Below are 13959 nucleotides of genomic sequence, written 5' to 3'. Positions count from 1 at the left end.
TGAGTTGGCAGACAGATAAATCACAGTCATTCTCCACAAACCCACAGCAGCTCTTACTCTGACCTCAGCCAGCTCACTGGGACAGTTGCTTTCATAACAGCTGTATTCATAACAGAGATTCGGAGATCTCTGATACCGGAAAGGGGTTGGTACCTTTCCTCTTGCAGCTAGCGGGGTTTTACTTTGCTTTCATTTAAATATTTTCTAAATAGTTTCTAAAGCAGAGAAATAAAAGACAAAAACGTTTTTTAAGATCTCATAAAAATATTCATTGAAGGACCAAAGGGATAGTTCTAGGGTTAAGGTTTTTGTCTTGAATGTGGCTGATCCTGGTTGGATCCCTGGAACTGCAGATGGTATCACAAGCCCTGCCAGGAATAATCCTGAGCACAGAGCCAGGAGTAAGATCTGAGCACCACTGGGTGTGGCCCCCAAAACAAAAATAAAAATAAGAAACTGCTCTTAAAGTAACTAGAAATAATAATATTTAAGGGGCTGGAGCATTAGCAACGTGGGTAGGGTGTTTGCCTTGCACACGACAGACCCAGGTTCAATTCCCAGAATCCCATATGGTATCCTGAGCACCATCAGGAGTAATTCCTGAGTGCAGAGAGAGTAACTCATGAACTTCGCTGAGTGTGACCCAAAAGGCCAAATAAAAATTAAAGACTATTTGCTTGATCAATCTAAGGCCTTATCCTTTGCATTTTAAATTACTGCAAAAGAAGAAAAGCTACAGGTGAGCCAAACCTCTCTGTCTCCAGGTGAGATCACTGGAGCCTTCTCCAGGTGAGACAGGCTGAGTCCCTCCCCTGTTGGAGGACTCAGAACTCCCACTCCCACACCTGCGCCCCCCAACTCACGTTTAAACTGCCCTGTCCCACAACTGATCTCAGAGAGAGGAGGCCCCAGGGGCGCTAAACCCAGCAGACCCCAGATGCCTTGGTACTGAATCACCCTAATGATGCATCTGCGGAGCTAGCTGCCACATATTCCAAAGTTCACAGTACTGATCGTCCAGTAAGGACACAGAAGATTAGATGGAATTCTTGCAGAAGCCCCACTAAGCTCAATTAACAGAATACTGTAGCACAGGGTCAACTAGCACCTCACAACTCAGCAAATCCTGGGACAATGACGAATAAAACCATTATGAAAAAATATTGTAACAAGCACTATAAAGTAAATTACTTTGTGTCTGCTAAAGGGACAGATAGGGCAGGTGGGTGGGTAACCCAGACATTGGTGGAGGAAGGTCACACTGGTGGTGGAATTGGTGGTGGAATTCTGAACACCTGAATTTGTATTATGAATAACTTTTTAAAACACATTGTTTAAAAGTTTCAAATGAGAAAAAAAAGTTTGCCTTAGAATTTTGCCCCTTCTATATTTCTTAAATGGGATTGAGCAGTGCTCAACGCAAATAAATTTATAAGGAATACCCAGAAAAATAAATATAAGAAATATATCCAAACACAGGGAGGTAGCTAGTCATTTTCTATGATTCCCTGAGGAATAATAACCCTACAAACCCGACTTGCCATAGCCAAAATTTTACCTCAATATCCACTTTTTTTGTGCAAGACATTGCTCTTTGAAAGATGTTCCACTGTTTGTTGCTTTCCACTGAGAGGGGCTAAACTACACACACTGGAGAATTTTGATCAAAATCTTTATCCTTAGAAATCTTTCTGAGCTTTACTTTCCCATCCTGCATAGTGAATCACTATTTTCCATATTGCTAAATCATGTCTTTTGACTTGAATATGGCACCAGATATGTATACAATTCCATGTTGAATGGAGGTGAGAAATGCATCGGCATAGCAAAAATTGCTTGAAACTAACCTAGTACTTACTTTATATCAGCTACTCTTTCAAGTGCCTTCTATGGATAGAATTGTTTAATGTTCAAAACGAAAGATTACCTGCATTTCACAATAGTCAAAGCTAACCAAGTAAGGTTGTTAACCTACACAAGGCTGCAACAGTTGCTCAAGCTCTTATGTAAGTTGCTCAAGCTCTGTGTAAGGAACACAGCCAGGATTTGCATCCAGTAATTCTAGCTATAAATTCTCTCTAGTTAGCATCACATCATAGAGCACATATTGCACAGCAACTACTTTATCTAAGTTCACTGTATCACTGTCATCCCATTGCTCATCAGTTTGTTCGAGCGGGCACCAGTAACGTCTCCATTGTGAGACTTGTAACTGTTTTTGGCATATCAAATACGCCATGGGTAGCTTGCCAGGCTTTGCTGTGCGGGCGGGAGACTCTCGGTAGCTTGCCGGGCTCTCCCAGAGGGACGGAGGAATGAAACCCAGGACGGCTTTGTGCAAGGCAAACACTCTACTCACTGTGCTATCGCTACAGCCCTTATCTAAGTTATCTAAGTTAGCAAAAATAAAACTCTGTCCTTGAAGTTTTGTACAATTATATTTCATCTGCATTAGGTAAAGAATCTGAAGGCCAGCTTTTCTCTAAGTTCACAGTTACTTTACTGTGCATCAGAGTGAAAATTTAGACTAGAACCTGCTTAATCCCTGGTCACATGCTCTCTACTGATCAGATGTCAGTCTGTGTTGTTCATTCTATTTAAAGCTTTCTTCCAGGGGATGAATTATATACTATAAAGGAAAATATTGGAGCTGGAGAGATTGTACAGAGGGCCAGGTGTGCTTGCCTTCCAGAAGGCAGATCTGGGTTCTACCTCTGACATCCCGTATGGTCCCCTGAGTCCACCAGGAGTGAACCCAGAGGAGAGGCAGGGGAATAAGCCTCGAGCACTGCCCACAAAGTGGCCAGAGACATAACACATTCTTCAGAGCATTTTCCTTCCATGCAGCCAACTTTGGTTTGAGCCCCAGCACTTTATATGGTCCTCGAAGCACCTCCAGGAGTGATCTTTGAGCGAAGACTCAGTACTGAGCCCTGAGCATTGCAAGGTACAACAACCTCCAATTATATTTTTGATAAAAAGGAAAATGTTACCTACCAGTAAGTACTGTTACTTATTCAATAATTCTGGAGTGCTAAACAACTTGTTTTAAAGATCTCTTCTAAGGGTTAGAATCACAGTATTACAGTAGGTAGAGCACTTGCCTTGCTCGTGGTTAATCCCAACATTTGATCCCTAACACCCAATATGGTTCCCCAGGATTGCCAGGATTGATCCCTGAGCAGAGTAAGAAGAAGTGAGCACCACTGGGTGTGATCCTGAAACCAAAAATAAATATGTCTTTTATTTTTTTTTTTATTTTTTTTTATAGTTTATTTTTAATTAGTGAGTCAACGTGAGGGTACAGTTACAGATTTATACATTTTTGTGCTCATGTTTCTCCCTTACAGAGTTTGATAACCCATCCCTTCACCAGTGCCCATTCTCCACCACCAGTAAACCCAACATCCCACCCCCCCTTCCCAGTCCCGTCTCCCCCCACCCCACCCTGCCACTATGGCAGGGAATTCCCTTTTGTTCTCTCTCTCTGGTTAGGTGTTGTGGTTTGCAATAAAGGTGTTGAGTGGCCATTGCGTTCAGTCTCTAGTCTATATTTGGCCCGCATCATCTTTCCCCCACATGACCAACAACCACATTTTACTTGCTGTTCCCTTCTCTGAGTTGCCCAGAATGAGAGAACAGCCTCCAAGCCATGGTGACAACCTCCTGGTACTTATTTCTACTATTCTTGGGTGTTCGTCTTATAGTCTATTATTCTATATTCCACAGATGAGTGCAATCTTTCTATGTCTGTCTCTCTCTTTCTGACTCATTTCACTTAGCATGATACTTTCCATGTAGATCCACTTATATGCAAACGTCATGACCTCATTTTTTCTAACAGCTGCATAGTATTCCATTGTATATATGTACCAGAGTTTCTTCAACCAGTCATCTGTTCTAGGGCACTCGGGTTTTTTCCAGATTCTGGCTATTGTAAACAGTGCTGCGGTGAACATATAAGTGCATATGTCACTTCGACTATACTTTTTGGCTTTTCTGGGATATATTCCCAGCAGTGGTATTGCTGGGTCAAATGGGAGCTCAACCTCAAGTTTTTTGAGAGTCGTCCATACTGTTTTCCAAAAGGGCTGAACTAGCCGGCATTCCCACCAGCAGTGTAGAAGGGTCCCTTTCTCCCCACATCCTCTCCAACAGCGGTTGCTTTTGTTCTTTTGGATGTGTGCTAGCCTCTGTGGTGTGAGGTGGTATCTCATGGTTGTTTTGATCTGCATCTCTCTGACGATTAGTGATGTAGAGCACTTTTTCATGTGTCTTTTGGCCATTCGTATCTCTTCCTTGGTAAAGTTTCTGTTCATTTCTTCGCCCCATTTTTTGATGGGGTTGGATGTTTTCTTCTTGTAGAGTTCAACCAGTGCTTTATATACCCTTGATATCAACCCCTTATCTGATGGGTATTGTGTAAATATCCTTTCCCATTCTGTAGATAGTCTTTGTATTCTGGTCGCTGTTTCTTTTGCGGTGCAGAAGCTTTTTAGTTTAATGTCTTTTAAATTCACACACGTGCACATATACACACACACACACACACAAACCAGTATAAAGAAAGTGATTTTTAACAAAAGAAAATTAATTAAATTTTAGTTCTCACATTCCTCGCAGGAAAACAAATCATTGCAAAATCTTTTGAGGAACTACAGAGATGAGTTTGTTTTCATACTAGAGCTCCAAAATGCCTATGTATTCTTCTTAATGGGTTTTATTTTCATTATATTTTTAATTAGAAGCATATAAAATAGACTTCATTGTTTATAAGATTCCTATTTTACAATTCTTAAATACATTGACTTTTTTTCTCTCTTAGCCCTTGTCCACAGGATCATGCTCATTTATATATTTTGTTGGAGGACTATAGGGTTGGGAACCATACCTGGTGGCACATAAGTCTTACTCCTCTCTCTGCTCTCAGGAATCACCACTGGTTGGGCTTAGGAAACCATATGGGCTGCGTGCAAGACCAAGTCCCTAACCACTGCACAATCTCTCTGGCCCCTATTCACTTCACTTTTGTTAAAAGGGTGAGCAGTGATCTGATGGGTGAAGGGTCATTTCAACAAAACAACAAACAACTGTCCAACAAAACAAGACAGTTCAATGCTTGACCCAGAATTGTACAGCTGCTAGCAAAGATGGGAGTAACCAGGGTACTTAGAAATCACTCAGAAGTGTTTGAGGCTATGTAGTTCTGGGACTAAAACTCTGGGCCTCATACGCACAAGGCTTATACTTCATCTCATTGTGTGATCTCCCTGGCCCCATAAACTACATGTTTTAATTCATCATGTATCTGGTACAAACATTTTTCCCTGTGTAATAAGGCAATGGTGAAAATAGGACAACATGTCTCAAAAGTTATATGTTTGTATCTTATACAGAAGTTTGCTCTTTAAGTAAGTTACAGGTTCTCAATCCCAATTGCCTTACCACCAAGATGTGCATAAGAATATTTCCATTTCATGGCTGTTTTAGGCTTAAATGAAGTGCTTAATAGATAATGCTTTCTTCTTCTTCCTATCGCAGTACCTTAGTCAAGGTGATTTTTGCATCACAGTACAGAAACTCACTTCAAACTAATTTAAGCATAAAATGAAAGCTATTGAAAGTACATTCTGCAAACTAAGACAATCCAAGGAGAAGAAAATCAACGAAGGTACAAGATTGGCAGGGAGAACAACCAGCAAGTTTTCAGAAACCTAAGCAGATATTTTAAGTGATAATTTTCTACTGCTAAAAGACTTCTCTATCTGCCTTTATTCTGTCATTTTTCTTTAACCTGAGATAAGAGATCTGCTACTGGCTCAAATTGATAATTAATGCCCACTTAGAATTCACGCAATTAAGTCTAATTCTAAATTTTAGGGGAGAAAAATCTGATTTTTCTCCAGATGGCTTACTGGCCTGGCTCAGATCCAATTGTCATCTGTGAGGAAATATTTATCAGAAAGTATAGGAGGTAGTTGAGGAGCCTCTCAATGTAAAATGATAAATTTACAGCAGGATTTGTGATTTACATTTCCTTTTACAAATAGGTACTTATCATTTTTTAAAAGATTCTCTCTCTCTTTTTTTTAACCAGCACAGAACTATGTGCATAATTAATGTTTTTCCCCTAGTTCTGCCAAGCAGGACTAGAAGCCCATCAATATGTATTTATTACCTACTGGGTAATTCACACATTGTCATCTAATGCATAGAAAATATTCATGGTGCAAATATTACCATCCTAATATTTTTTGCATATGTATGTGATAACTTACAGAAATGCTAAGTGACTTATTCCACAGTCACACTATGAGCGATACAAAGAGAAACTCCCAAACATGGCCCCCAAACCCCAGGCACTTATCTACTACTTTCAACCATTGGCAATGATGTCATGCCAATGATGAACCCACAAAAGACTTTTAGGAAAGGTGAGGTTCATTTAAAAATACCTTTGACTTTCTTTAGCTCCGTGTTTAGTATAGTGGCTGTGAACAGAATCTGTCATACTATTGACTATATAACAATGGTCATTGGTTTGTTAGCACACTTAATACAAAGAGACTGGAATGCCCATTTTATATCTGAGGAAACTGTGCAGCAGAAAGTTTTGCTCACTTTCAATTAGCTAGAAAGTTCCAGAGCCAGGATTCTTACTTAAACAATTCAGTTCTTCAACACCAGGGATCTAAATTGTGATGCTAGAGTGCCAACCAAAAAACAAATACTAAGATTTCAATAACATTCACTGTTCTTCTAATTTGTTTTATGGTGATTCATACAATGCAACCAATTCTTTTAATGGACTTCCAGAAAGTAATCACAGGACTTGGTGCTGTAATAGCACTGTAGCACTGTAGTCCCACTGTTCATCGATTTGTTCGAGTGGACACCAGTAATGTCTCCATCGTGAGACTTGTTGTAACTGTTTTTGACATACTGAATAATACGCACAGTTAGCTTGTCAGGCTCTGTCATGCAGGCGGGATACTCTTGGTAGCTTGCCGGGCTCTCCAAGAAGGACGGAGGAATTGAACCTGGGTCAGCCGCATGCAAGGCAAACGCCCTACCTGCTGTTCTATCGCTCCAGTCCAGTGCTGGAATATGGACTTGTAATCCATAACTATCATTTGGAATGGCCATATTTGAGTCATCTTTGCAATATTTTTAAACATAGATGCCTAACCCTACTGAGTCTTGTGATCTTCCAAGGGTGGAAGCAAACCCCACATAATTCTAGTCAGCTTCTTTGTTTGTAAGAATCAATAATTTGGTTTGGGTCATTTTTCACTACTACCCACTGGCTACCAGCATGAGACTGAATTTTAGTGCCTCTGAATCATAATGCCCATGGGGTAGACTTGAAAATTTTAGCAACCTTCCCTCCATCCATTTTTTTTTTTTAAGCAATAGCAGAAACTTGCTTTCTAAAAAGTCAGAAATACTCCTTTCCCAGTGAGGGAGCTGGAGAGTCACAGACAGAAGCTCACGTGTTATCTCCATCCACTAAGATACCTAGAACTACTGCGTTCATCTTACCTATACATAATTCTCTACTTTGGAATCCATCAGACTAGATAAAACCGCTGCTGGAGCATAATAAATTATCAAGCCTTTGGATCATCCCTGAGCATGACAGTCTCTTCAGCGTTTATTCAGACGACTAACAATGAGAAAACTCAGACTTGAAGGTATTAAAGTCAGCCAGAGGATTGCAGTTTTAATTTGAGGTGATTTATAAATTGCTGCTGTTATTGACTCTGCTGTTGTGGGCAAATCCTGCTGATCTATATGGCAGCTGCCCTCTGTTGGTGGTGTGCCTGCATCCATTAGTGGATGTCTTGGTCACAAAACACAATATTGAAACAGATGTCATTTACCTAGACTGACACTGTAGATGGAATTCCCTGCTGCTTCCCTTTCGCACACCAGCAAGAAGAAGCGGTTTCCTTGCTACACTCAAAGTTGTATTGTTGTCGGCTAATAATCCAGAACACAAAAGCTGCCTTTAAAAAAAATCCACCAGGAAACATTTCTCAGTATGACAATAATAACATCCTTTGCATCACAAATTCTTGGGAAGCAGACAAAGAAACTTGATATAATAATGTGGAGCAGAGTATTTCAATACAAGTAGTTATACATCAGAAGTCCATAGCCTGTACGTATTTACCATTCTCACACAAATCATTCTGTGAAAGTTCTCTCATTATATTTGATACAAAATTATTTGGGGTGAGGATTGAAGGCCGGTTTGGGCCACACCTGGCAGTGTTCAGGGCTTACTCCTCTGTTGTGTGAATGTTCTTGTGGTCGAAGGCGCTGAGATAAGGAACTTGGAAGAAATGTGTCTCATGGAGGGCCAAGGCTCTCTCTGGGTCTTGGCAAAGGCAGAGAGCCCGTGGATCTCCTTTTATTGATCATAGTACCTCTAAAGGTGCCATACAGTGACGTCACTAAAGGCATCAAAAGATGTTACAGGAAGAATATTGAGGCAGCATTATTTTCTTGTATCTGCAGGCCAGTAATCGAGGCCTCTGGAAAGAAGATACAAAACCAAAACCCAAAACCAAAACCTTCCTTGGACTAAAAGCACTTGGATTTACATCCCAAAGACAAGGCTGGGCTGCCACAGGAAATCTACACGTCAATTACATACTAGGCAGCACTTGAAATCTACATCCCAAAGACTAGGCTGGGCCAGAGCTTGGAATCTACAAGTCAAAAATCAGGCCTGGCTAGCACCTGAGATCTGCATGTCAAAGACCAGCCAGGCTTTTGTGAGAAAAGGAAAAACTGCCTCTTTCAATATACTGAAGGCAGCTTGAAGGGGGGAAATGTTCCTGTCTGTAGTACAGTCTACTTGGGCTCGCCCTGAAAGCTTGGTCCATCCCCAACACTCCTCATGCTGGGCTCAGAGTTCACTCCTAGCGGTCTTGTGGGGACCATATGGGGTGCTAGGGATCAAAGCCAGGTTGCCATTTGTGAGTCAAGTTCCCAACCCACTGTAATTTCTCTCCAACCCTAGTATTATACTATTCTTAACTCATTTCCCCCTTAATTCAAAAATGCAGAAATCATCAGGTATGACAATCCTTTGTTAGCAACTTTTCAGGTCCATAATTTGTTTAATGGAAAAGAGTACATTATCATTGCATAGCATTGATTATAAAGTACAGCGCACATTTTAATATTATGTTAAAACTAAAAGGTGCTCACATCGCCTTTGAAAAAACGTTGCCCTCAGTTGAGAAGAAGCAATTTACAATTGTGTTCATTTTCCTAAGGGTAATACTTCCAAACAGAAATTAAATTTTATCTGCCTGGTCTCCGATTTGACATGCTGTGTATAAAGTATTCCATTATATTTTTTCTCTTTTAGGAAAAAAAAGGGAGTTTAAAACAGGATTGCTTATAACTAGTATTAGTAGTCAGCACTTGCTATGTGTCTGGTACTTTCTATGCTTGACCTCACTAAATACGCTAATGAGATAGTTAACTGTCATTATTCCCTGGAGCAGTAATTTGTACTACCCACTAAGTGTTTCTTGTTATCGCCTGCTGAGCAATGGGTATGTTTCCCCTCCCTAAATTCTCCCATTTCTCTTGACACTGGGTATATGGTCACATGAATCCTGAGTGACTCTAATGCACAGAGAACCCTGCTCACTGACTCACTGTATCACTGTATCACTGTCATCCCATTACACATCGATTTTCCTTGAGCGGGCACCAGTAACGTCTCCATTGTGAGACTTGTTGATACTGTTTTTGGCATATTGAATACGCCACAGGTAGCTTGCCAGGCTCTGCCATTGGGGCGAGATATTCTCGGGAGTTTGCCGGCTCTCAGAGAGGGGTGGAGGAATCAAATCCGGGTCGGCAACCAGCCAACCCACTGTGATATCACTACAGCCCTTGCTCACTGATTATATATGAGAAAGAAACAAAAGTTTGTGTGGAAGACACTGATAAATGGGGATGATATGTTACCAGCCTTGAACTAATGTCTCATATATTCCCCCCCATCCATACATTTACTAAACTGAGATCTTGGGGAGTTGGAGACACAAAATTTAGACTGCTTTCTCCACTCATTCCATGCTTCTGTTGTTGGTCTTCCACTGAATATAGTTGCTAACTATTCTCTTTCTATAATTTGCTTAAATCCCTGTTTACCTTTCGAATTTCAAGGCATAATTGCCTCAGTTCTCCTAAATACCTCTTTTACAATTTTCTCAATTGAGTCTTTTATATTGAGTGGCAATCATCACCCTAAAAGAGAGCTGGGAGTAGGATGGGCTGAAGTTTTAAAGAAAATCTATTCCATTACCCACCTACTGGCCAAATTTCCAGGCCTGCCTTCAGAAAACTCCTCTTCAATTGACTACCTGGCTTGAAAAGTTTGAAAAAGCTTGTGGTTCTGCAAATGGTCAGTTTTTATTACATATTAGGATTTTAATTTTAAGTAGTTAAATGATACTAAGGGATATTTTAATCAACAAAGCTGCACGACATTCACTGAGGATTAAAATGAAATCAAGCAAACTGACCCTAATGCTAGGAAGCTTTCAAACACACAACTGGGGCCAGGTTGATATTAAACAGGGAGAGTGTTTTCCTTGCATTTGGCCAACCAGGTTTGATCCCCAGCATTCCATATGGTCCCCTGAGCAGCTCCAGAAATAATTCATGGGTGCAGAGCCAGAAGTAAACCCTGAGCATCACCAGGTATAATCCAAAAATCCAAAATAAATAAAAAATAAAACAGACAAAAATTTAAAATAATAACATTTGAAAATTTTCTTGTCTCTTGGTACTAGAAAATTTACATAATAGCTGTCTTAGTTTCTTCAGATGCATTAAATGATTTGGCACATTTAAAAACCTTATAATTTTTTTCTGAAACAATTAAATTCATGATGAAAGTTATTTTCTATCACTACCTCCACCATGTGTGGCAGACAATCAGAAATGCCTAAAATGAATAGAGCAGACTGATTTCTGAATACTTACAGGGAAGGGAAAAAAAGCAAAGATTGTTTCAATGCAGTGTACTAATTCTTACAAGGGTACCACATAGAAAGGTATGTGAGCACAGATGAAGAATAACTTTCTTTTGGCAAGGAGGGTCAGAGAAGGTTAAATTTATACAGACATCTATAAGTTCAATGAAGTGTGATAGATAGGTACACAAAGAGATTTACAGAAAGAGAAACAGATAAATCATGAAGTTCTCCACCATGGTCTTAAAGGATTAAAAAAAAAAGAGTATAACAAGAAGCTTGGTACCTAACCAAAAGGAATCTGAGAACTGTGTGTGTGTATATGTGTGTGTGTGTGCGTGTGTTTGTATGATATTTATATTTAATTGTTTCTATTTTCTCTAGGGTCAGTAAAAGGAAAGCTTCTGGTCACCTTTGAGATACTACTTTTCTAGATACTGATGTACTGTATTAGATCTACTGTATTTCACATGAGAATTGCCTTTCCTGTTATTCTATCACATTCATAGACAATGACTCTGGTCCATTACTTTGTCATAATCTTAGGGTTGAGAACTCTTATCTCTAGTGGCATTCAGTTGCAGATAGAGATTTGGTGTCCCTGTTAATGCATATAAGGAAAAGACAATATCTAAAACCCCAACCCACCCAGAGACATGAAGGCCTCTGAAATATAGAACCCATCTGAGGAGTTCAGAAATCTTGTTAGATGCAAAATTCCAGGTCCAGAGCAACCCCAGTATCCCCTGGGAGGAACAGCTTCACTAGAGCAGCAAAAGCCATGCTGAATCAAAGAAGAGTATCAAAAGTTTCAAACTTTCCCTTTCGACTAAATAAAAATGAAGTTAGCAGAGAAAAGGCACATGTTTCCCCATACCAGAAAGTTCTTTGCCTGAGATGTGTACTCTGCAAACAGTTTTTTAATCCAAGGCCCCCACATCTCTGCCTGAGATGTTCGATTCTTTCATTTTACCTCATGGTACACAGTCTCCACCTTTGGGATCCACCTACTGCCCTTCTTGGGACATGTTCTTGGTTCCCTCTACTTTGAAGAAGCCTATGTTCTCTCCTGAGTCAATAACCCTCTTCTATTTCCTCTTATTTTCCAAATACACCTACCATACTTCTTTATTTGTCTCCTTCCTTGAATTCTTTCCTGTAGGAATTTCGAAAGATCATAGAAAAACGAAGAGGGGAGGCAGCAGTTAGGACTGATGTTTCTTTTCCTACCAAAGGCAATGGCTCACTCCAATCTGAGCCCATGACTTCCTGGGAAATCTCTCAGTGCTGGGGAGTAATTCTCACACTAGATGCATCAGTTGGGACTCAGGAGCAGTTTGATCCCTGCCTGTTTGACAACTGTTATAAGACACAAGTTCTGTGTGATGCAGGTTTTCACAGCTGCTTTTATCTGTCCTAAACCTCTGAGACACTTCCTGGGTTACCAAAGTGGGTAAAAAAGAGAAGAAGGAGACTCCCCACTCAAGGCTGTCATCTCCCAACTTCACATGTCACCTGCAACGATTCTATTTACTCTTCATGATTCTACAGACTCAAAGTTAACTTTAAGTGCTACTTTAATAGATTTTAGATCTCTCTGCAATAGCCTCTTAGCCCCCTTTCCTTTGTGACTTCAGACTGCTGTGTTTAATTTGTCGGAATTTAAAGCTCCTGACACTTACACTTGGCCCCAGGCCTTACTTCTCTGTATTCAATCCATATTCTTCGATACTTCGCAATTATAAAACATATTATTTCTCATCTCAAATTTATTTCACATTGGGGAACTAACCCCTCTTCCTCATAGAAAGAATATGATACAAAATGGGGAACAACCCCTCTTCTTCAAAAATAGAATATGACACAAAACAAAAATATAAAGCCATCTAATGCCAGGATTATATAACTAAACACCTAGCCAGCTGCTAATGATGATAATGTTCCTAACTATTCTGAGGATTTCTTATGTGATTGTCCTATGAGACATTTCTATCCCTAAATTTTATTTTCTTTATGACTGAAAGCACCGTAAAAGATTATGTTCTGTTTTCAGTGTTAGACTTTTAATAATAAAAATCACAGAAGTATTAACAAAGCAATCATGTAACATCATCAGGACTGAAGAGATAGTAAAGCTGGTAGGGCATATGCCTTGAACACAGCTAACCTAGGTTCCATCCTTGAAATTCCATATGGTCTCTTGAACACCACTAGGAGTAATCCCTGAGTGCAGAGCCAGGAGCAATCCCTGAACATCGCTGGTGTAACCCAAAAAGCCAAAATAAAAATAACGTAATACATCAAAAGATTTCAGGGATCCTTCCTTCACTGAGCACACTATAGAACAGTGTGCACGCTGAGGTGGAATATAATCCTCTGTAGATATGAACATACAATTTTATTAAGTAGAGTATGTGGAGGAGATAAAGATGAGATTGCTTTGAGAACAAGAGACTGACAAGTTAGTTAACATATTATTTCTGTAATTATAAGGGCAACTTTGCTCAATTTGGAGAAATTACATAGTAAAAAATAGTCACCTGTGCTCATTCCAGGGATTATACAACTAACTAATTATCCACTTTAATATCTCTTTTACACATTGATCTGAGTTAGATGCTGGGCTAATTTTTGGCGTCTATACCTTCAGCTTTTGACCAATGAATGGGATAAGTTGATTGCTACCACTGTATTACTGTATCGCTGTCATCTCATTGATCATTAATTTGCTCAAGCGGGCACCAGTAACATCTCAATTGGTCCTAGCCCTGAGATGTTAGCAGCCTCTCTTTACTTGTTCTTCCCAGCAGTGTTGCATTGGAGGCTCTTTCAGGGTAAGGGAAATGAGACCCATCATTGTTACTGTATTTGGCATATCAAATATGCCACAGAGAGCTTGCCAGACTCTGCCACGTGGGCTGGATGCTCTCAGTACCTTGCTAGGTTCTCT

The 13959-nt window shown here is 40.0% G+C and overlaps 1 pseudogene; it reads left to right on the top strand.

The window, feature by feature from the left end:
* The window catches only part of LOC129405963 (craniofacial development protein 2-like), a 62745-nt pseudogene extending 50316 nt beyond the window's left edge, over window positions 1-12429 (top strand).
* Window positions 12430-13959: the final 1530 nt, after the last annotated feature.

The sequence above is a fragment of the Sorex araneus genome, chromosome 6 (assembly GCF_027595985.1).
Source record: "Sorex araneus isolate mSorAra2 chromosome 6, mSorAra2.pri, whole genome shotgun sequence".
Taxonomy (NCBI): Eukaryota; Metazoa; Chordata; class Mammalia; order Eulipotyphla; family Soricidae; genus Sorex; species Sorex araneus.
This window is presented reverse-complemented; position numbering and strand designations above follow the sequence as displayed.